Here is a 23,757-nt window from a genome sequence, read left to right as displayed (position 1 = left end):
TCCATAAGCATTCCGTTAGTTAATAGATACTGTAATGCTTGTTACTCCTCTCCCTCCTCCCTGCTGTTTGTGGACTATTTCTAACGCATGGTTTGTCTCTGTTGCTATTATTTTGCTTAATTTAGCGTAGCACAGAGACTCTGCAAGTGGAAAATGATTTCTTCTTCCTTGGGCCTTAACATATAGGATCCTGAATCATGTTAATAAACTAGAAGTGTTGTGATTAGATTCTGCTGATGGATACAAGCTCCCCTCTTTATGTTTCAAAAAAGTAGTATATGGATGTATCTTTGGCAGGTATTTAGAAGTTGAATTCACCTGGGGACAGAGCTGGAGATAATTTTCACAGAAAGCTCGTCGTTTGCATGGAGTACAGGGTTAGATTCTAGATTCTCCTCTAAATGTATAAGACTATTATTTCAGGACCAAATTGTACTTGTTAGTATGTATTTATATTATAATAAAAGAAATATATACTGTAATTGCAGGTGTTTGCCCTAGCTTCTCAATTTAAAAGACCAATTAAGCAGCACACAAAATAATAGCTTACTGAAGATTTCTTTAAGGAATAGTCGGTTCCAGATATTTGCATTTTTAAGCTTCTTAGAAATGGTTGGGTGTATTTTGCAGATACCTTTCCACATTTTCACCTTTTATATGGAAAGATAAATTGTCTTAGAAACTCCTTCTAAGCCAGCTTTTTGGGCTGGAAAGTAGGTTTCTGGAGACATTCTGAGATGGGTTGTTTGTGGGTTTTGGGTTTTTTTTTTTTTTTCTTTTTTTTTTTTCTTTAGGTGAGAGAAAGAAACAACAAAGCATTTTAAGCTAGACGGTAACAAAAAATTGCACCGCAGTGTTTGCGTAACACCTGTAATAGTTTGTACATATAGTACAGCAATGACTTGTGTGTTCATAGGGAAGAGGCCAATACATTTTCTTTCTAAGCTACGTATTCTAGGTTTCAGTCTATAGCTTCTAAGCTAAGGAACTAATTTTTCATACCTGTTTCTTCCCCCCCCCCCCCCCCCCACCCCCCCACACCCCACCCCGGAGGATTGCCTTATTTGCTAAATATGACACCTTATTCATCTCACAGTCCCGCTCCAAGTGCTCATGTGGCTTCTTCGACTATAGAGCTTTCTATATAAATTTTTCCATTATGGTGCCCACACAAGCAAATAAAAAAAATAAAATAAAATCAAATCAAATCTACATTTTTGTATTCCTTAGGAAGCGGAATCCTGGTTGTATTGAAGCCAGTGGTAAAACCTCTATAGATTTCCTGGGGTCAGGATAGCATTTGTGGCCTTGACCACCGGTGCTTTTCTAGGTTGAAACATTTCTGTTACAATTTTCAGATGTTCAACCGACCACTTAGAATAGACTAGCCCTTTTGTATAAAATTGCATCAGAGAGAACAGAAAATTCAGAAAATAGTTCAACTCAACTTTTTGCACCTTTTTGTCTCTTGGGGATCATGGCATTTTGCAAAATCATTCCTGCTCGGGGATAAATTGCTTAATTTACATATTCAAACAAATCAGAATCAAAGCTGTTTATTGATCTATTCACAGCAAGTAATTAAGTAGCCATCTGAACTATAGCTTCTGCTGCTTTTCGTTATGCATTTCCTGATAAGGTAGTCATATACAATTGCACTAATATATGTTCTGCTGCTAATAATAGCTTAAATAACTTTTCTGTATACAGTGTAAACTGCATCAAAATGCAGTGTTTGAGGGAAGTCTGCATATTAATAAAGCTGTTTTGTTGTGGGGTTTTTTTGGCTTCAGGCACAGTGGTTAAAGAATTCTCATTGCCATATCCTTTGAGAACCACACTTGAATAGTAGTCTGTACAGGCTAAGAATTCTCATTCTTCTATTATGAGTTTTAGACTTTGAGTTTTTATTCCTCCAGGTCCATGTCTTTTTTTTTTTTTTTTCCTAATCATGGGCTTTCATCCAAGAAAAATAAGATATACATCCCAGAGAACAGATTAAAATCATTTCCAACAATACATTGAGACTGATTTTACAGGTCACAAAGCCATTGACTTTCCACTCAGTCTGAAGGAAGCCAGTAATAAGATATTCCATGTAAATTAAATCATAAGGGACTTCTGAAAACATACCCAAAACCAAGAATCTTGTAAGACTATAGGGTAATCCAGGTTTGAAGGAACTGCAGTAGGCCATCTACTCCACTATTCTGCTCAAAGCTGGATGAACAGTCCTTGCCTTGTAGTAAGTAAAGACTATCTGAAATTCAATTTTCCTTCCTTACAGTTTTGGGTTTTTTTTGGGGTTTTTGGTTGGGGTTTTTTTATTATTATTATTTTGAACTTGCAGCCCAATATATTTAAATTATGTTTGGAGCTAGGGATCTGTTTACAAGCCGTAACAAAGGATGATTAGAAAAACAAAATTAGTCGAAATAGTTTGGAGACTTTCTTAAGTAAGTGCAAAACCAGACACCTCTGTGAAAATACACTATGTTATCACAATAAACAATAAAGATCAGATCTCAGCCCCTATATGATACCTTTTTTTCATAGTGAGTTCATCAGATAAACCTCCAAAACACATCAGAACGCATATGAACTTGAGAATGCATATGTAATTACTCACGTATGTGTGGCTGTTTGAGGTATGAAAGCCCAAAATACATCTTCCAGGAGTATGTTTGAGTATGTTTTTTCAGTGTGCTTTTTATGTGTGTATGCTTGATGTTATTTGTCAAATCAGACTGTTAAAATATTTCTCTGAATTGTCTCTGAAACAGAGCGCCTGAAATAGCTTCCCCTTTTCACCTTGTGAATAATTCTGCATGTTTCCCCTACTTCTCCACATTTTCTGCATAGTATAGCCCATTCTTTCCTTGAATCCCCTTCAACAATTTCATACTCTGCCTGCATACGTTTGCTAATGTTAAACTATGTCGCTTAGAGCAGCCAACGTTGCCTAAGCGCGTACGAGGATGGAGTTCTACAAAAAGTTAGAGTATGCAGGAGGTATAACATATTTAGAATCAGGTTCACTACCATCATTGCTATTATAATCTGGGGGAGTGCCTTGTTCCCTTGAACTTTTGTGCCTATATGTGCTTGTGATATAAGCCATATGTACCTGTAGATTTCTTTGCGGAAATATATATTTGTGTGTGTGTGTGTGTGTGTGTGTGTGTAATATATATTTATATATTCCACATATATATATGTGGAAATCTATATAGGTATTTCTATAAAGGGTGTGGCCTCCAGGTAATGATCACTTCCTCCTGGAAGGGATTACTTCAACAAGATCCTTTTCCGATGTATCTCTTTAAATATTTTGCTATGTGAGATTTGCTCAATGTGAGAAGATGAAAAAGATTAATTTCCTGTTTTCTGTAAGGTAGACATATTTTACTGCAAAGGCATATGGACAGTAACTTCTGTTTTCAAGGAATGTGTGTTGCCAGCAAAAATTATTCATGATCACTTCCTTAAATTGTTGGAATAAGGAGTGGGGAAAATATTTCACTTGATTAATAGGATTAGGAATAGGAATAAAAAATCAAGAACCGTAATTTCTGGAAAAATGGATCTGCAGATTTAAAAAGGAAAAAGAAAGGATGCTTCCCATATCTACTAGTGGAAATTTAACTTTGTATCTGGGCATTTGTTGGCCTGTACCACGATGAAGATGGAGCTGCTAACAAGGTGCAAAAGATTGAAATGCAGTTCAGCATTTCAGAAGCAGCAGCTAAAGATTTGGAATCAGTCACCAACGTAGCTGTTAAACTATAATGAGTTTCAGAAAGTGGCGGCTGATTAGCACACACCGCTCTCTCTGTTACCCTAGAAAATACCCATTACGCTGGTTTCTGTTGGAAGCGTACCCCAACACCGCTTTGCAGAAATAGCCGGGATGTTTGGGTAGTCAGCATGGACTCTGTAAAGCAAACACCAACACCGCAACTCATCCCGGGGTTTCACCTGCAGCTCGTTAAGGTCCTGTGCATTGCCCCAACAGCAATGATGAGGCTTGGTTTAAACTACGGGTATGCAATTAGGTATACGTGACTTATAGGATAGATCTTACTAACTCATAGGTTCAAGATATATTTGATATCTATCAAGCTTTTTCTAAAATCACGTGGCTCGCAAAGCACTTACATAGATGAACAAATAGCTCTAATGAATCTATTTTACCGAGTTTAAATTGTAGCCACAAAAATATTTCTATTTTGGAACATGCTATACTACTAAACAGAATCTTTTCTCCCACCACTGAGAGAGAGGGGGGTTAAGAGATAGAGTAAAATTTAATGATTATGATAGTCTGCTTAGCTGTTTAGGGTAATGATAGTCTGCTTAGCCGTCTAGGGTAAAGTTTTAACGATTATGATAGTCTGCTTAGCTGTTTGCCAAATCTTACATGGTTTGCTTGGGTGTTGTGATAAGGTATACGGGAGTAAAGAGCCTTATGACCATATAAGTCCAGCTTTATGACCATATAAGTCAAAAGAACAATTACAACCTTGCAAGAAAAAGCTAAAGCCGGTTCTGCGGTTTGGACAAAACCCAGGACGTTACTGAGCCTGCGCCAGATGTGGGAGGTCACGAGGAAGACTCGCCTGCCTTCATCCTCAGGACCCCTGACGACCACCACCAGGGGACACTGCGCAAACTCAGTTGGGAGAGAGATATGGAAATGGCTCGCAGAACTAATTTTAATATGAAGCGGGGATAGGTACTGCATATGTATAGGCGCATTACAACACATTATGAATATGTAATGAGATGCCTTATAAAAACAGAGCAAGTTTTCGTGTCAGGCGCGCACGGCTTTGGCGGGACTACCCCCCCCCCCCCCCCCCCCCCCCCCCCGTGCTGCCCAGTGCTGAATAAACATACCTACTTTACAATCTTACAGATTGTGGAGTCTGCTTTCCGCGCGTCAGTTTTGGCGAGCCAGCCAGGAGGATCTCCACTCGGCTGCGGGACCGACTGCGGAGCGGACGCTCCTAGGCGCGCCCCGAGCATTTTACTCGGAGGAGTCTCCGCTGCCGGCCGATCACCGCGGGAGTGGACAACAGCCTCTTGAAGCTGCGGATTTAACAGTATGTTTAACGAAGGGACTTAAGGGTACGCACATTCGGGGCTGCTGATAAATCGCGCAGAGACGTCTGGCGTGCAGCATAGTGCCTGTGGGTTGGGTACCTATAGGGTTTGGGACTGCAGTTTGGGACTGCAATTGGGAAACTCGCTGGCTGATAGAGCGGCCGGTAGCGATCTCAGGGGATAGATCGACTGAGTTTGAGGTAACCACTGTATCCCGTTGTTGGGAGCCAGGAGAAGCAGGAGAAGGGTAAGCGGGCCTCTGGTAATTCACAAAATATTTGCAGCTGCTAGAAGGTTGTTAACTGGAGCGATGCTATGTTAGATTTCTTTTAGTATTGATTTTGGTTATGGCAATAAGGCATTTGGAATAGACTACCGATTTGAATTTGTCGAACCATAGTGTTTGTGTGAAGTGATGTGTGTGTGATTTTCTCTGAGTGCATGGACGTCCGTGAGAGTGGAATTGAGTGAGAATAAGTGAGAGCGTGGCTGACAGGCGTAAAAAGAGAATTTAAAAGTCAGTTTAAATTCCTTAAGAGTATATTGAAAATGGGTAACACCCAAGGAGGGATACTAAAAAAGAGTCCTCTGGGTTGTATACTCGCCCATTGGAAGGATATTGTTGGGAAGGGAAGCACAGAAAGTAAAAAAGACCCTCATTAAATATTGTAATCAGTGGTGGCCGTTGTATAAGTTAGAGGGCAAAGTTAAGTGGCCATTTAATGGAACATTGGATTATAATACTTTGTTACAGCTTATGCTGTTCTTGAGAAGAGAAGGGAAATGGGATGAAGTATCATATGCAGATATGTTTTTCACGCTGTGAAACCATCCGGAGTGGCAAAGGGACTGTGGGATAACACCCCCACAGGACCCTATGGTACTCGCATTGGAGCGGGAAAACAAAGAGGGTAGAAGTAAACTGAAAAGATGCTGTTCTTCCTGCAGCATTGGGCAGAGGTGTACAAAGGCAGACAAGGTTCACCAAGCCCCCGAACAGGACTTAAATGACTTGTTTAAACCTCCCCCCCGGGCACGGGATCCAGGATGCGGACTCGGAAGGAGTTTCAAATCCTCCTGATAGCCCTGTATCTTCCCACACTCGGCAGAAGTCTATTTTACAAGCACCCCTCCGAGAGGCGGTGGGGCCAGATGGTGGAACAATGCTAATTAAAGTGCCTTTCTCCACTGCTGATTTGAGAGAGTGGAGAAAGATTGCAAAGGATTATAGAAGTGACCCGATAAGTGTAGCCAGGCATTTCTAATTTATCGTAAAACAACACAATCCCGATTGGAATGATATACAATTATTATTGGAATATTTGACTGAAACTAAAAAAAACAGCTAGTTTTGAAAACAGCAGGAAATTTGGCCGAAGACCATTATAAAATTACAGGAGGGGATGTTAAGGAACATTTCCCCCTCCAAGACCCAAAGTGGGATGCTAATAGATCGGCACATATGCAAAGATTACAGGAATATCAGGAATGGGTTTCAAAGGGAATGGAGAGAGCAATTCCCAAAACTATAAACTGGTCAGCTTTATATGCAGTTAAGCAAACTCCTTCTGAGTCCCCGTCTGAGTTCCTGGATCGGCTGAGGGATGTGATGCGCCGTAACACGCCGCTGGACCCTGGGTCTGAGGTAGGGATCCAGCAATTAGTTTCTTTATTCCTGGGTCAATCTGCAGGGGACATAAGGCAAAAACTTCAAAAGCTGCGTTCTACAGAAGGTAGAAATTTGGAAATATTGTTGGATGAAGCGTGGAGGGTGTTTAGTAATAGAGAAGAAGAATATCGGCGGGGACAAAAGAAATGGATAGCTGCCATTCCAGAAAAAGGGGAACGGAGAGGTGGTAGGCGAGATTCGTCTCGATTGGAAAGGGATCAGTGCACTATATGCAGGGGCTTTGGTCATTGGAAAAGGGAATGTCCTAGAAACAGGGAAGGGGGTCGGAAAACCTCGGCGAACGTTAAGATAGACAATGTAATAGAAGACTGACGGGAACCTGGGGAATCTACCCTAGTGGATCCACTGGTTATAATTAAGCTAGGGGAAAAGCAGCAACAAGTGGAGTTTTTGATAGATACAGGAGCGACATATTCGGTTTTGAATCAAGCCTTAATACCTTTAGGAGATGATTACGTTGTAGCACAGGGAGCAACTGGTCAAAGTGAAAAGGCATATTTTTGCGAACCTTTAAAGTATAAATTGGGAAAACAATGGGGTATCCACAAGTTCTTATACATGCCCAACTCCCCAAAGGCACTTTTGGGGAGAGATTTGTTGGAACAATTAGGAGCAAAGATCACGTTTGAAAAAGGGGAAATTACTCTGGAGGTAAAGGATCGACAATATACACAGGCATTAAGTCTAGTTCTAACTAGTCTCCCCTCAGAAGGGAAAATCGATGAGGAAATTCTGAACCAAGTGTATCCAGGAGTCTGGGCTACTGATGTGCCTGGAAGAGCGAAAAATGCTCCACCTGTTGAAGTTAAGATAAAGGAAGGTCAACGACCGGTAAGGATTAAACAATATCCTCTAAAGAAAGAGGACAGGGAGGGAATCCGGCCAGTGATAGAAAAATTTTTGCAGCTAGGACTATTAAAGGAATGTGAGTCTGAATTCAATACTCCTATATTACCTATTCGGAAGTCCGATGGGTCATATAGGGTGGTTCAAGACTTGCGCGCAGTGAACAGGATTACTGAGGATCTCTACCCAGTCGTGGCAAACCCGTATACCCTACTGACTGCATTGGCACCTGAATTAATCTGGTTTACTGTTCTAGATTTAAAGGATGCTTTCTTTTGCCTCCCTCTCCCCGAAGCCAGCCAAAAGTTGTTTGCATTTGAGTGGGAAAATCCTAAAAGTGGTCGAAGGACCCAGCTCACTTGGACGGTGTTGCCGCAAGGATTCAAGAATAGTCCTACCATCTTCGGCAATCAACTTGTGAGAGACCTGGAATCCTGGGAAGCCCCGTCCGAGAAAGGAAAATTGTTACAGTATGTGGATGACATCCTGATCGCTACCAACACAGAGGAAGATTGTATGGTGTGGACGGTGAGTCTGTTGAATTTCTTAGGGCTTCAAGGATACAGGGTGTCCAAGAAGACGGCCCAGGTAATGCAGCGTAAAGTGAATTATTTGGGCTATGAGATCAGTGTGGGACAGAGAACTTTGGGGCAGGCCCGCAAAGAGGTGATATGCCAAACTAAAAAACCCCAGACGGTAAAGGAATTGCGAACCTTTCTGGGAATGACAGGGTGGTGTCGATTGTGGATCTACAATTATGGACTGCTTGTTAAACCATTATATGCGCTGACAGAGACTGAGCAGAAACACCTCGAATGGAATAAAGAGGCTGAACAAGCTTTTGAACAACTAAAGAAGGCTCTGATGTCAGCCCCGGCTTTAGGACTCCCGGATGTGGGTAAGCCGTTCCTCCTTTTCTCTCACGAGAAACAGGGCATTGCCCTAGGAATATTGGCACAGGAGCTAGGTCCGTATCGTCGGGCAGTTGGCTACCTCTCTAAACAGTTAGACGCAACTGCAAAGGGCTGGCCTGGATGCCTAAGGGCAGTTGCGGCTGTGATACTAAATATACAGGAAGCCCGAAAATTCACCCTGGGCCAGAAAATGACTGTTTTTGTGTCCCATGCAGTGTCGGCAGTATTGGAAGCAAAGGGTGGACACTGGCTATCTCCACAAAGATTCATACAATATCAAGCTGTAATAGTGGAACAGGATGATGTAAAAATCGTGGTTACTAACATTGTCAACCCAGATTCTTTTCTCAGTGGAAACACAGGAGAACCAGTGCATCATGACTGCTTGGAAACTATTGAAGCGACATACGCAAGTCGCCCAGACTTAAAGGATAGCCCCATAGAAAACGGAGAAAACTGGTTCACAGACGGGAGCAGCTATGTCCTGAATGGCAATCGACACGCAGGATACGCCATCACCACCAGTCAAGAGGTAATAGAGTCAGGACCTTTGCCCATGAACACCTCCACACAAAAGGCAGAAATAATTGCCCTAACTCGAGCCCTGGAGTTGGCTCAGAGCAAAACTGTAAACATTTACACAGACTCAAAATATGCCTTTGGAGTTGTACACGCACATGGAGCAATTTGGAAAGAAAGAGGTTTATTGAACTCCCAAGGGAAAAATATCAAACATGCAGAAGAAATTCTGAAGTTGCTAGAAGCTGTCCAACTCCCTGAGAAAGTGGCAATTATGCATATTAGGGCACACCAGAAAGTGAGCTCAGATTTGGAAAAAGGGAATGAACTGGCGGACAGAGAGGCAAAACAAGTGGCCAAAACCAAAATAAAAGTAGCAGGGGCTTTAATCCCCGATAGACATATTTCCCTACAAGATAAACCAAAATACACTAGGGAAGATCAGAAACTTATTTCAGACTTAGAAGGATCATATAATGAAGAGGGATGGGCTTATACCCCCCAGGGAAAGTTAATTGTCCCCTCATATTTACTGTGGCACTTAATACGGGAAGATCATAGGAAGAGACATTGGGGAATGGAGGCTCTGTATAAACATCTGATAAAAGATATTGTAGCTAGAAACTTATATACCACAGTGAGACAGGTGACTCAACAGTGTGACCTTTGCCTCCAGACTAATCCAAAGAATACTCCCAAATTAGAAATGGGCCAGATTGGAAAAGGTAATGGGCCTGGACAACAATGGCAGGCTGATTTCACAGAACTTCCAAGAAAAGGGGGGGTACCGATATTTACTGGTATTAACTGAGACCTTTTCAGGTTGGCCAGAAGCGTTCCCAACCAGAACTGCCAAGGCTCGGGAGGTAACTAAAATACTAATACAAGAAATAATACCGCGTTTTGGGGTTCCAGCAACCATATCCTCTGACAGAGGACCACACTTTGTTTCAAAAATAGTGCAACAAACCAGCCACCATTTAGGTATAGATTGGCAACTTCACACCCCATATCGCCCTCAGTCGAGTGGCCAATTGGAGAAAATGAACCACTTAATCAAACAGCAAATTATAAAACTGGGACAAGAAGCAAACTTGCCATGGCCTCAGTCTCTCCCTTTAGTCCTTTTGCGTATACGGACAAGACCGAGGGCGAGGGAAGGGCTGAGCCCTTTTGAAATTCTGTATGGACGCCCCTATGGAATACAAAAGGGGACATCAATGCAAATTGGGGATGAAATTATGACTTCCTATATGGTGGCATTGAGCAAGCAGCTCAATAAAATTGGAAAACATGTAATTGGGACCCGAGGAAGGGGTCTGGATGGGCCTGTACATGATATCCAACCTGGAGATTATGTATATGTAAAGTCTCTTGCAGAAAAAACCTTGAAACCACAGTGGGAAGGACCATACCAAGTACTCCTCACCTCCTTCACAGCAGTCAAAATTAAAGAACAGAATGCCTGGATTCATCATATCCGTGTGAAGAAGTTGCCACAAAAGCTTTGGACATCAGAAATTCAAGGGCCGTTAAAGCTCAAGCTAAAAAGATAGGATATGGGTTAAATTGAATATGATTCTGATAATTTCACAGGTGAGAGACACAGCGGCCTGGCGAGAGAACTGGTATGTACAGGCGATTCAAAACATCACCAAAATTTTAAATAAAACAGATTGTTGGATCTGTACCCAAATACCAAGACATTCTGGTTATGAGATACCGTTAATAGGCATCCCACTGCCAGTTTCCCTGACGAACCGCCAAGACGGCTCCTTTTGGGGAAATACAATCTGGAGCACAGACCCTCAGGTTAAGTGGGGACGAGAATTAAAAATCACTGTCGAAGAGACCAGCACACTGGGGGATAACTGCCTGGTAAGTTCAGGAAAAGGACTGTTTGTGGGAGAACACCCAAATTGTAACAGAAGTCATACATTAAATATGACAGGTAGAGATTTGGGATTTTTGAAATTGAACTATACCGGTCTCCCGACCCCACAAGGGACAGGGTGGTATTGGTTGTGCGGCACAATGGCTCCATAGGATGGTGAGGAGCATGCACTCTGGGAGGTCTGGTCCCCAATATTACTATCATTGACGAGTTAACACAACCCCCCATAAGAAAAAAATGGAACATGGTAAATAACCCCCTCATAAACAGACCAACGAGTTTCCACAGTTTTGCGCGATGGTTCATTCCGTTTTTAGAGGTTAGTGAGTTGGAAAAGGCAATAATAAACATCTCAGCTATAATAGAAACAGTGGAAAATAGGACAGTTGATGCCCTCCTGGCACTCCAGGAGGAAGTTACTGACTTATCGAAAATAGTGTCACAGAATCGTATGGCTTTAGATTTGCTATTAGCCTCCCAAGGGGGGGTATGCACTGTGATCAATGTAGATTGTTGCATGTATGCAGATCAGAGCGGGCGAATCACCGAGGACCTCCAAGAAATTAGGAAACAAGTAAATAGTCTACATAAAGTGACACAAGATAACACTTCTTGGGGCTTTTCTGAATTATGGGAGAAATTGACATCCTGGTTGCCCAATCTAACATGGTTAAAACAATTATTTGTAATGATCATTGTAATTGTCTTTCTACTTTTAATTATTGGTATAGCTATCCGTTGTGAATTTTGGTGGCTTAAGGGAACTGGAAATTCCTATAGTGAATGGAAGAGAAATCAACTGTGACAAAAATTAGAATCTAATCGATACTTCGAGTCTGAGTAAAAGAATTTACTAATCTCTTTGAAAAGGGGGGACTGAGAGAAGGGGGGGGGGGGGGTGTTAAGAGATAGGGTAAAGTTTAACAATTATGATAGTCTGCTTAGCTGTTTGCCAGAACTTACATGGTTTGCTTGGGTGTTGTGATAAGGTATACAGGAGTAAAGAACCTTATGACCATATAAGTCAAAAGAACAATTACAACCTTGCAAGAACAAGCCAAAGCCGGTTCTGCGGTTTGGACAAAACCCAGGATGTTACTGAGCCTGCGCCAGATGTGGGAGGTCACGAGGAAGACTCGCCTGCCTTCATCCTCAGGACCCCTGACGACCACCACCAGGGGACACTGCGCAAACTCAGTTGGGAGAGAGATATGGAAATGGCTCGCAGAACTAATTTTAATATGAAGCGGGGATAGGTACTGCATATGTATAGGCACATTACAACACATTATGAATATGTAATGAGATGCCTTATAAAAACAGAGCAAGTTTTCGTGTCAGGCTTTGGCGGGACTACCCCCCCGTGCTGCCCAGCACTGAATAAACATACCTACTTTACAATCTTACAGATTGTGGAGTCTGCTTTCCGCACGTAAAGACCACAATGGTGCTTTTTGACAGTGGGGGCATGTAGCTACTATATGTTTCGCGTCAGTGGCCGAAATCCCACATCTCTTTGCTAGAGGTTTAGCTCCGATGTGGAGGGACTCATGTAATTGGCGGGCATCTCTTAGTGTCCACAACCCTTTTACAGCGGCATCTGCTTTGTCGTTGCCGAATTGGAAGAACCCTTTGATTGGGTTATGGCTGTTGACATGGATAATCGATATAGTGCCCTTTCGGGAAAAAAAGCGCTTCTTCTAGCACCAGAGCTATTGCGGATGTTGACACGCGGGGCCCTGACGTGGCTAAGCAAAGCTTGGCCACAAACATTGAATCAGTTACTATGTTGAGATGTATGTCAGGAACAGTCCGCACGCCAACACAACAGCTGTCGCTTCCAGCTGTTGGACTGAGATCGGAAATACAACGGAAAAAGCAAACCGCTCCTTGTCCTCCTCATGCAGAGGTATCGAGAAAAAACAGTCTTTAATATCAAGGACAGCACAAGGTTGTCCTTCCGGTATCATGGAGTTCATGGGCAACAATGTTTGAACAGGACCCATTGGCTGGATTTTTTTGTTTACCTCACACAGGTCATGGAGGAGACAAAACCCCTCGCCTGCTCGTTTGGGTATTACAAAGACTGGGGTGTTCCATGGGCTAGTGGAAGGCTCTATATGACCTCGTTGTAGTTCGCGGTCAGCTAACTCGAGAAGGGCATCCATTCGAGGCTTTGGCAAGGGCCACTGCTCGACCCAGACTGGGTCGGATGATTTCCATGTCAGTCTGATCGGTGGGAGTGGGTGTATGGCAGTGGCCCTTACTGTAAATTTGTCACCCTGGCTTTTAATAAGGCTAGGGCGTCCCTTCCCAACAGGGCTGTGACTCCTGACATGACGTATGGGAAGAGGGTAATGGTCTTCTCCGGTCCCTTTTCTGTGTGAAGCGTGATTGCTACCAGTGAGCACTCTTCCGAGCTCGGGTTAATCCCCCGACTCCACCTACCATGGGGGCGTCTTCCAATTTCCAACGTGGGGGCTAGTTCGTTTCAGGGATAAATTTAACATCTGCTCCGGTGTCAATTAAAAAGGCGATGCTAATGGTGGTGTCATTCGAGGTATTATGGAGGGAACAGATCCCCCACACCACTGGCGGGTTGTCACACCTTATTGCCAGAGCCACCCAGGGGTCTCGCCCCCAAGGGGTGGTCCCTGCTGTCCCTGGGATGGAGGCCAGGTTTGTGGGATCGTTGGCTGGGCCATAAAGTTGGTTGCTTCCCTCGGGGGCAACGGGTTCAGGAGTGGCCCCCCCTTGTCTGGGGTTGGTGTAATGGGGCCGCCTGACATCCCAAGTGGGAGAGGGCTGTGTGCGGCCCGGGGGCCCCCTCCCTTTCCCGTTTCCCTGCTTTTTAAGCCTGCATTCCTTAGCGAAGTGCCCTCTCTTTCCGCAGGCCCAACACGGTCCTTTAGATCGGTTTTGCGGGGGGAGCGCCGCTGGCGGGTCTCCCGACTGGGGGGCAATTGGTCATCACATGGCCTGGTTGGCCACATTTGAGGCATGTCATATCGCTAGCCAGTGCACGAACAGCCACTTGGATTGGGGCCAGGTGCTCCTCGCTCACAACATGTTTAATCATGTCCGCGAGACTTGACCTCGGTGGCAGTGATTGCAGGATTTCTTTGGTTTTTAGATTAGACTGTTGCCGCAAACAGTCTGCTGATGACTGGGCCTTTTGCCTCCGAGGGCAGGGCCGAGGAATCGACTGCTGCTTGGAGGCGATCTACAACCTGTGTAAAACTCTCACTTTCTTTTTGTTTTATAATGGACCATGGCGGTGGCTTGGCAATAACTCTAGAGGTCGTGCGAATGGCCTCTCTAGCTGCACAAGTAGTTGCCATAACTTCATGGGCCCGCAGGCCCTGGGCTTGCGCTTGGGGGGTAATCATTGTTGGGTCTGTACCCATCAACCGCTGTAGGCTGGAGCCGTGTAGCGGATGATCCGCTCCGGTTACTCGGGCTAACTGCCTCGCACAGTTCTCCTCCCATTCTTGTTTAAACACAATCATCCCTGCCCCATCAAAAATCAACCTACAGGTCTGTTTTATATCGAAACGGGAGCAAATCATCTCCCCCAAAAACCCCATCTACGAGGGTGGAGACCATGGCCGAATTGAGTCCTTTGTCCGCGATTGCTTTAACAATCGCTCGTATATCCTTAGGGCTTAAGGGGGAATGGACCCTCTGTCCCCCGTCCGTCACTCGGACCGGGAATGCTAGTGCGTCCGATGGGGCCCAATCGGCACATGCAATTTGTATTTTTCTCCAATCTGTGAGAGGAATTTCTGTCCCCTTATTTCTTTCTTTCCCCGTGAGTGGTGATATTTTGGTCTCTGTATTTGCCAGCCAAGTCTGCCATGCAGAGTCTGAGTCGGAGTCAGAGCCCGACTGACTGCTCACTTCCGGGTGCTGGTGGTATGTGGTCGGGCTTCGGCCCCTCCCTTGCCTTGCGTAATCGGGCGGTTCTTTCCCTTTCTGCCCGCCCCGCCTTCCGCTTGGGGAGGCGCCTGCCTTATAAGGGCAGTTTTGGGGAGGGTCATTCTGATTGGCTTTCTGCCCCTCGCTGGTGCTCTTTTCCCTTTTTTGGTCGTGCCAATCACTCTCTTCCTTCCCATTCTCCCTCCCCCTCCCCTCTGTGTGCGCCTGTTAACTCTAGCGCTCCCTCCCTGCTCCCGCCGGGGGCGGTCTGGCCCCGCCCTTCCCCTTGCTGCTCGTCGCCATCTTGGGGCGCACAGGGCGGTGGTTCAGTCCGTGTAGTTTCGGCCTCGGCTTTCGCCTCAGCGCCCCTGGCCTCTGCAGCCACCTTGCCCCAAAAGGAGTTCACCGAGGGTCCTGTGGGCGACTTCGAGACGGAAGAGTCTGTTGGACGCTGAGTGGGCAGCGTCACTGTTCTGTCGGCTTTGAGGGTCGGCGGAATCCCTCCTCAGCCGGGGGGGCGTGAGGTTTGGCTAGTCGCCCCATTTCCCACCCACGGGGTGGTTAACAGACAATCCCTGGCAGCTTTCCAGGTCTCCTGCTCTTGTCTAGCTTTTTGGAGAGCCTGGACGACTTTCCCCCACGCTTTCAGAATTTTCCCATTACCAGTAGACATCGTTTCGTCACATAAAGCGAGGGAGCATTTGTCCCACACATCTGGGTGGAGTATATCCACCGGCTGGTCAATGACCCCGAGCTCTAAAAGTCTCGCAACTGCAAGAGTAAAATCTTTGGGCTTACAAGCAATACCCCACTGCTTATGCAGCTGTAATACGACCTTCACAAGAGCTTCCATCCTCTTGGTTGGTCCGGGAGCATCCTCCCCGCCGGGCTGGTCCTGCTGCCCCGGCCACTGTTTACCCGATTCCAGGTGAATGTTCCCGGGTTTCCGCACCACTTGTTGCCTTCGCAGGCACGCGGTGACCTGGTTCAGGAAAGACACGGCGGCCAACCCCTGGCCGCGCGGTCCATCAGCTCACAGACACCAATGTGGTGGATGGCAAATGGCGTTTATTGCTGAGTGGCGCGGCACTATATAGCCTAGGTTTATAGTGTCACTACCGTCTGCTTACATCATAAGCTACAAGCTGTTGGCTACCTGGAGGGGGGCCCTGTGTTTCCGTACAGCGCGACATCTTCCGGCCGCCAGGCCCTACCTAGCAACACACGTGTCTGCCAATACCAGGAGGAGGAACTGGGTGATGGAGCTGCTGTTGGACATCTGCTGCCTCCAACCATAGGGTCCTCTTCATGAAGCAAACATAGTGACAAGTCAGGAAAGACTTCTGTGAGCCAAGTGAAAGCTGTTTCTCCTAGAACCGCCACCGGTGCCCCATGTCCCCCCCCTCTGCCGTTCCTAGGAGAGCTCCCTTCCGAGCCGTGGCTGGAGCTGTGCTGAGTGCTGGCCGAGTGTGCTGTGAGGAGCAGGGGCTGTGCCCGCTGGCTGCCCAGCAGTGAGCCCTGCTCTGCAGCAGGGGCTTCATGGGAACCCTGGGGGCAGGGGCCAGTCCTGGCCTTGCCCTGGCTCAGCCCAAACTGCTCCCAGCGCAGAAGGGCCTGTCAGCATCGGCTCTGCCCGTGCTGAGCAACGGCCATGGCCAGAGTCAGGTCAGGAGGGCTTTGTGCTGTGCTCAGGGAGAGCAGAGTGAGTGCTGAGAGGCAAGGGGACTGTCTGTGCCTGAGGGCAGAGGCAGGCACTCTGCTCTCTCCATCCCTCTCCTTCCCAGCTGCCCGGCAATTGCTCCTTTCTTAGATGGAGAGTGATCACACTGCCATGTGACCCTGACAAGCAGCCAGGCACTGCTGAGAGCAGAGGGATCCACTGCAGAGAACAGAATGCCTCATCCCTTCCCGAAGGCTCAGCACCACACTGCTATCCAAGGACACCCAGGGCTCACTGTGTGCCCTGGAAACAGCACAGACCTTGGGTGGACACCCAAAGTAGATAGTCAAGGGTCCTGATCATGGAAAGCTCGAGACAGAGCGTCAGCTCCTCCCCCAGCCTCACAGACTGCATTGCCCACAGCATCACAGGTTAGGGGAAAGCTGGGACACCTCCATGGTAGACGACATGTCCGCACAGGAGGACCCACAAGGTCTGCCCCTGAGCCTGCAGCTGAAACCCCTATTGCCAGAGAGCCTGTCTGCAATGCCAATAGCATCTCAGCAAGGCCAGGAGAGAGACAAAGGGACACTCGGGAACTCCTTCCCCTTGCCCAGCCCGGCACACCACCTCCCACACAGCAGCAGTGCAGGACAGTCACCCTCAGGCTCTGCTCAGCGAGAAATGGCAGCGTGGCAGCAGGAGAGATGCACTTCATCCCTTCTGCTGCTCTGCTGGACCAGGAGCTGTTGAAACACATGAAACCAACGGTCTAAAGGCTGTGCTGGGTGGGAGAGGAGAGCAGAGGTGTGTTGCTCAGGGAAGGCACCTGCACGGCAGACCATGGCCAGGAGGTGCCCCTATCTGCCCTGCATCAGGGTTCCCCTCAGCATCTCCCCCCTCCCTGCCCAGGGCTCTGCTGCCTGCAGCTGTCCCTGCCAGCAGCTCTTTCTCTGGCCCCAGGGCTCTTCCCTGCCAGCGCTCACAGAGCCCAGCTCAGCCCTGTGGATAACTGGCTAGCTGAAAAAAGGTCTCATAGACATAGTCCAGCTGGCTGGACAAAAATGCACATCGCTCTCAGCTTATCTGAAGTAAAGCAAAATACACTGTCTTTGGCTGTTCTTGTTACACAATAACAGGAAGATTTTGGTGGGAAAAGAATGTTGCAGGTGGGAACAGAAAACGACAGAAGAGAAACTAGGGGCGGGCTTGGTATTTAGGCAACTAACCAATAATGAGCGTAACTTTTGTAATATGTATGAGCTAATTATAACAAGATAGAAAAGGTGACTGTAAGGGACAATAAATGAAGTCTGCTGATCACTCATATTGAGTGACTGTGTCTTCCCTCCGTCGCGACAAATGGCGCCCGAACAGGGACCCTAGAGAGGGCTGAACCTGCGAGCCACGGTTTGATGGAGTTTCGGGTACCGGTCCTGAAAGCAGCGCAGGAGACGGAAGGGCACAGTCCCCGCGCCTGGGAGCACCTACAGAGGGTCCCGCCGGCCACGCGTCGCCGAAGTCTCGCAAAGGCTGCAACAGCGCTGACGAAGGTATGGAGAGACAAGCGACGTATGATTCGCTCATATGCTTTTTAGAAAAGCGGAGTGTTCGGGACATAGATTGTAAAAAGGAATTACTCGGGTTATTAGCGTCTGGGATAGCATCCGGGACCTCTGTGGCAGCGGCGAGCAGCGAGCGGGCGGCCCGGCAGGCCCCTTCCCGGCCACGGTTTCTCTCCAAGGCGGCACCCCCCCGGCCTCCGATCGGTGCCATGGCGATGCAAGCGGCCAAGCGAGCTAACATCTGGCTGCCCCCAGAGGTCAATCGGATCCTCTATATTCGGAACCTGCCGTATAAAACCACAGCGGAGGAAACGTATGATATATTTGGGAAATACGGACCTATTCGACAACTCAGAGTTGGAAACACTCCTGAAACAAGTGGAACAGCTTAAGCTTCTCAAGGAAAAATACGGACTTGATTACAAACCTACAAAAAAAAAAAAAAAAAAAAAAGTGCTTCAGATGTCACCTACAAGAAATGGGTTTCTGCTTTGAACTAGCAAACATCTCTGTGTTTAAAAAGAAGCCTTTTTGCCTTGATGGAGATAATTTATTCTGTATTCTGTATTTAGGCTGTATTCTGAATGTGGAAAGTGGTTGGGACTAGGAGGCTGGCTTAAAGGCATTTTGCAAACGGGATTATTATTTTTGATCATTATTGTAATAATAGTTTTTTGATCAAAACCAGCCAAATTATTTGTAAGCATTAGGCATATCTGAAGAGAATGCCTTTATTTGAATCAGCAGTTAAGGTGTAGTTTAGTCTGATGCTGTGGTTTTATCTGCTCCTGGTGAATTTTTGAAGTGATGAAATCAGAGGTACAAGGTATACTAAGAGTTAGGAGGTAATAAGGTAATAATCTAAGTAAGAGTGCTGTCTTTTATATCTACAAGTGCAATCTGCTTTTACGTAGCAGAGAGAAACTTGAACAATAAGGTTGCTTGAGCGAGATGTGCATGTGACAACTTGGGAAAAGGGATATCACAACTGGAGTGCAACAGTGTTTCTATGCCTGGCAGAGTGAAATCTTTCAAGACCTGAGTTTAGACAGTCTAAAATAAATTGTTAGTATTCAGAAAACCCATCTTAAGCCTCTTTTGCTTCCATAGTGTTATGGAAGTCAACTGCTATTGTAGAGAATTAATGATTTTTTAATACATATTAACAAATACTACTGTTTTAACTTGAGGCAGTTGAGTGAGAAATACTCACGTGTAGCATTTGAGGGAATGTCAGCATAAATCACACTTAGAGTAAGACTGCATTTTTAATTACTGTACTCGTTAAGATTCGATGATGCCATAAGGCTAAGGCCTTTTATCACAGATTGGTTCTGAACTAAAAGGTGTGTGCACATGTAGATATGCACATTTGTGTTATTTTCCTTAATTGGCTACAAAATAATATAATTAGGTTGGGGACTAGATCTTGGGAATTTGTCTATGATACTGTTTGTTAAGGAACGTGCATAACACACAGCACCCATGTAGGCTTGGCTTGTGGCATAGTTGTCAAATTTAGCATAGACATTCAGACAGATAAGCAACGTACTCTTCTTGTGTGTATCACCTACAAGCCATTATGGCTTAGTGTGTAAATCTGTATGTAACTATTGAAAAATCCACTTATGAATGTATATAGCTTAGAACTAATTTTTTCCCTTTGTTAATTCTTTGATATCAATGAGGTATTCTTCAGAAAATGTATGGACTGGTTGGTTGCATAAGGGCGGTTGTTATTGGGACAGAAAATTGTTAATGGTCAGGGATTTTCCACTAAAATATTTGCAAATATTCCTAGTCAAACATCAGTTTGGTTTCTTTTTGGGTTTTGAGCTTGCATTAGTCCATGTTCAGAACTTTAAAATTGCCTTTGAATTTTTTAAACTTTTTGTATCACTGGAACAGAAAGAGCATCTAAATTAAAGCTTCAAGCTAACTTTATTTTTCAGGTATTTCTGGAATTATACTTCTGAACTGAGATTTTATAAGTTGGCTGTGTATTTTCCTGTGTTAAAAGGCTGTTATTGAAAATGGTCAACCAAGCCTATGTTGCCCAAAATAAAAATGGGGGAATTGTGGATAACTGGCTAGCTGAAAAAAGGTCTCATAGACATAGTCCAGCTGGCTGGACAAAAATGCACATCGCTCTCAGCTTATCTGAAGTAAAGCAAAATACACTGTCTTTGGCTGTTTTTCTTACACAATAACAGGAAGATTTTGGTGGGAAAAGAATGTTGCAGGTGGGAACAGAAAACTACAGAAGAGAAACTAGGGGCGGGCTTGGTATTTAGGCAACTAACCAATAATGAGCTTAACTTTTGTAATATGTATGAGCTAATTATAACAAGATAGAAAAGGTGACTGTAAGGGACAATAAACGAAGTCTGCTGATCACTCATATTGAGTGGCTGTGTCTTCCCTCCGTCGCGACACAGCCCCTGTGTGCCCAGCTCTGCCCTGCAGCCGCTCTCTGTCTGCAGGCAGGAACAAACAGCTCCCCCAAAGCCTGAGGGAAAAGGAGAGCTGATGCTGGTTTCATCTGCAGCGTGCTGGGGAGGGAAGGCACTTGCTCAGCTTCCTCATCAACCTCCCTGTGATGCTTTCAGCATCTCAGCCCCTGCTCTGACCTGCACAGCTGAGTTTCCATTGCCACCAAGCGGAGCCACGGAAAAGTGGCAGCAGAGATTCAGGCAAGCACAGAGCCAAGCAGGAAACCCCTGCCATGAACATATGGACAGGGCCTGAGAGGCAAGTCTCCAAGTACGGTCCAGCTGATAAGCGGGGATGTGCTGGAGCTTGTGGGCCATCAACCTTGGGAGGACGGCCATAAAACCTTGGCAGGATGGCTACAAACCTCGGGAGGACAAGGCATGTGAATAGGTAACAACTGACAGGAGGAGTCAGGCTGAGTAAAGATAAGGGAATGAGGAACAGATGGCCCAAAAGAGAAGTAACAACTTTGTGCTGATTGATGACTGTTGAAACTTACTTAAAGCGTTCTTTGTTTGTAGTTAACCAATGAGGGATTGCCTAGTATGTAATGTGTAGTTTAAAGAACCAATCTGTTTAAAGCGCGTGGCCTCTGATAACGTATATAAACTTGTGATTGTATACAATAAATCGACATTTGCTTGCATCAAGCAGCGTCCCGTCTCTCATCGCGGCAATTTGGTGACCCCGACGTGATGGGTTTATGAGCCGCCAGGCTGAGCAGCAGGTCGCGAGTCAACGTTGAATGAGCTGCTGAAAGGAAGCAGGAATTGAAAAAAAATGTCCCTCTGGAATTTAGAGGTGAGTTGTGGGAAACATGGGCAATCAGGGGTCTTCCCCCGAAAGAGATTATCTGAGCTTATGAAAGCTCTCCTTAATAAGCACGAAAAGAATATTCCTGGGCATGATCTCAAGGCAATCCTTAGATGAGTACAGGTAAAATTACCCACTGTGACTGCATCTAATATTTTTACGCGAGAGCTTTGGGATGATGTGGGGGTAAAACGATGGGATGCGGCTACATCGGGGGATGCCAAAGCGCAGTGCATGCTCCCATGGTGGAAAAGCATTTTTGAGATTTTGAAAGCACAGGAAAAAAGTCACAGAGAAAAAGCCGGGGAGGGGGGAAGGAAACTCTCCTACAGTAACTCCATTACCGCTGCAGAACCTGAAACCCCCCAACCCCTTGAAGGTTTTTGCCACAGGTTACCCCCCACAGGAAGACCTCTTTGATCCGGGGCCGGTGGACCCTGAAAAAGAGCCAGATTTATACCCCCCCGACCCACACAATGAATGGGCTAGCATAAGACGCCAAGCCTTGAAAGAAGGAGACCTGGGCATTGCTAAAACAACAGTGGCCCCTGTGCTTTTTCAGGGTCGGGGGCCACGGTGGGAGGCCTTGTCTTTTCCGGTAATTAAGGAATTGCGTCACACCGTTACTGAGCACAGGCCTTTCCTCTCCTTATTTTCCTTATTCCTCCACTGCGTAAGAGGATTTAAGACAGTAAGTAACCCTCAAGTATCTTCTTAAACAAGCACAGTTGAATCATGTGCTTTTAATCTGACTAACGACACAATCTAACAAGAAGACATCTTAAGGGAAGCAGAGCTGTAGTTAAAAAAGTGGGGCTTCTCTTTCCTCTCCTGAGGGTTTACCATCCAGAGCTGGCTGAAGTTCTGAACCTGTAAACCGCTCCCCCATGCTTGTATGCTCGCTCTGGGAAAGAAGGACGGCTCTTTGAATTCTTTTGCAGGTACAATCTTTCTTTACTTTGGAGTTGGAATGAAATGAAAAGCTGCCATCAGTCCCACTTACGGCACAGAGACACACCCATGTTCCATGCACATGCCTGCCCAGAAACGCACACAGAGGGAAACCATCCCTTGGGTATCAAACACAGAAACAGCACTGAAAACCTTGACTTCTGAGAGTCCCTGCAGCGTTCTCCCAGGTCAATACACAGCATGCTTGTGGCAGGATCACCACTGCGTGTGCGTCACTTGCTTTCATTTCCATCTTCATCTCTAACCTGGCACTTGCCACATCCAGACTGCAGCATGCATAAAAGCAATTCCGTTTACTAGAAGCAGAATGTGAACCTTCTGCATGAAGTCTGGTATTATAAGAAATTGCTATCAAGAATAAAAATCTGCCGGCACCACTGACACACAGACACGCTGTGTCTTCTGAACAGGGAGGATACATTAAACCTGCAAACTAAGGACTGCGACAGCTCGCTCCTTGCCCCTCTTCTTTTGCCCTCAGGCTGGTGCAGGAGCTCCTTTCACCAGAGCAGGCACACCACAGACACAGCCTCACCGAGGGGAAGGCTGGGGAGGGGATAAGGGCAGAGGGGGAAAGGAAAGACCCACAGAAGCAGCTTTGCCGCCCACTGCCAACGCCACAGCCTGCTCATCCTGTCCCCTCGCCCTGCCTGTGCTGTCTGTGCCTCTGTCCCCCTTCCCACCCCTCCGCTCCTCTCCCTGTCCCTCTCTCCTGCTGCTGATCCTGCATTCCCTGCGACACCCCCCTGCCCCTCTGTCTCTGTCCCTCTCCATCCCTCTGCCCGCTCCTCACCAGGTCCCTGTCCTTTCTCCATCCCTTCCCAGCCCCTCCCCCTCCCCCTGCCCCTCTGGCCGCCTCCTGTCCCTCTCCGGCCACCCCTCCGCCTTGACTGACCTCTCCCTGCCGCTCGGTGCCTTCCTTTCCCCTCCTCCCTGCCCCACCCAGGCTCCAGGGCCCGGGCCTGTGCTCGGGCAGCCCCAGGCAGTGGCCCCCGGCCTGCAGGGCTGGGGCTGGGGGCTGGTGTCCCCCAAAAGCCCGACTGCATGGCAGGGATGTCCCGGGGCATGCTGGGAGCTGTAGGCCCGGGGCTGCCCCATGGCCAGGTTGTTCCCAGGGGCATGCTGGGAGCTGTAGGCCCGGGGCTGCCCCATGGCCATGTTGTTCCCAGGGCATGCTGGGAGCTGTAGGCCCGGGGCTGCCCCATGGCCATGTTGTTCCCAGGGCATGCTGGGAGCTGTAGGCCCGGGGCTGCCCCATGGCCATGTTGTTCCCAGGGCATGCTGGGAGCTGTAGGCCCGGGGCTGCCCCATGGCCAGGTTGTTCCCAGGGCATGCTGGGAGCTGTAGGCCCGGGGCTGCCCCATGGC

At 46.7% G+C, this 23,757-nt stretch overlaps 1 long non-coding RNA gene across 1 annotated transcript; it reads left to right on the top strand.

The window, feature by feature from the left end:
- Positions 1–8,053: 8,053 nt before the first annotated feature.
- On the top strand, positions 8,054–9,757 carry LOC121082245. Its single transcript, XR_005825948.1, has 2 exons — positions 8,054–8,170; positions 8,895–9,757. It is a non-coding gene; the product is annotated as an uncharacterized LOC121082245 (long non-coding RNA).
- Positions 9,758–23,757: the final 14,000 nt, after the last annotated feature.

Source organism: Falco naumanni, unplaced genomic scaffold (assembly GCF_017639655.2).
Source record: "Falco naumanni isolate bFalNau1 unplaced genomic scaffold, bFalNau1.pat scaffold_46_arrow_pat_ctg1, whole genome shotgun sequence".
NCBI classification, from domain to species: domain Eukaryota; kingdom Metazoa; phylum Chordata; class Aves; order Falconiformes; family Falconidae; genus Falco; species Falco naumanni.
This window is presented reverse-complemented; position numbering and strand designations above follow the sequence as displayed.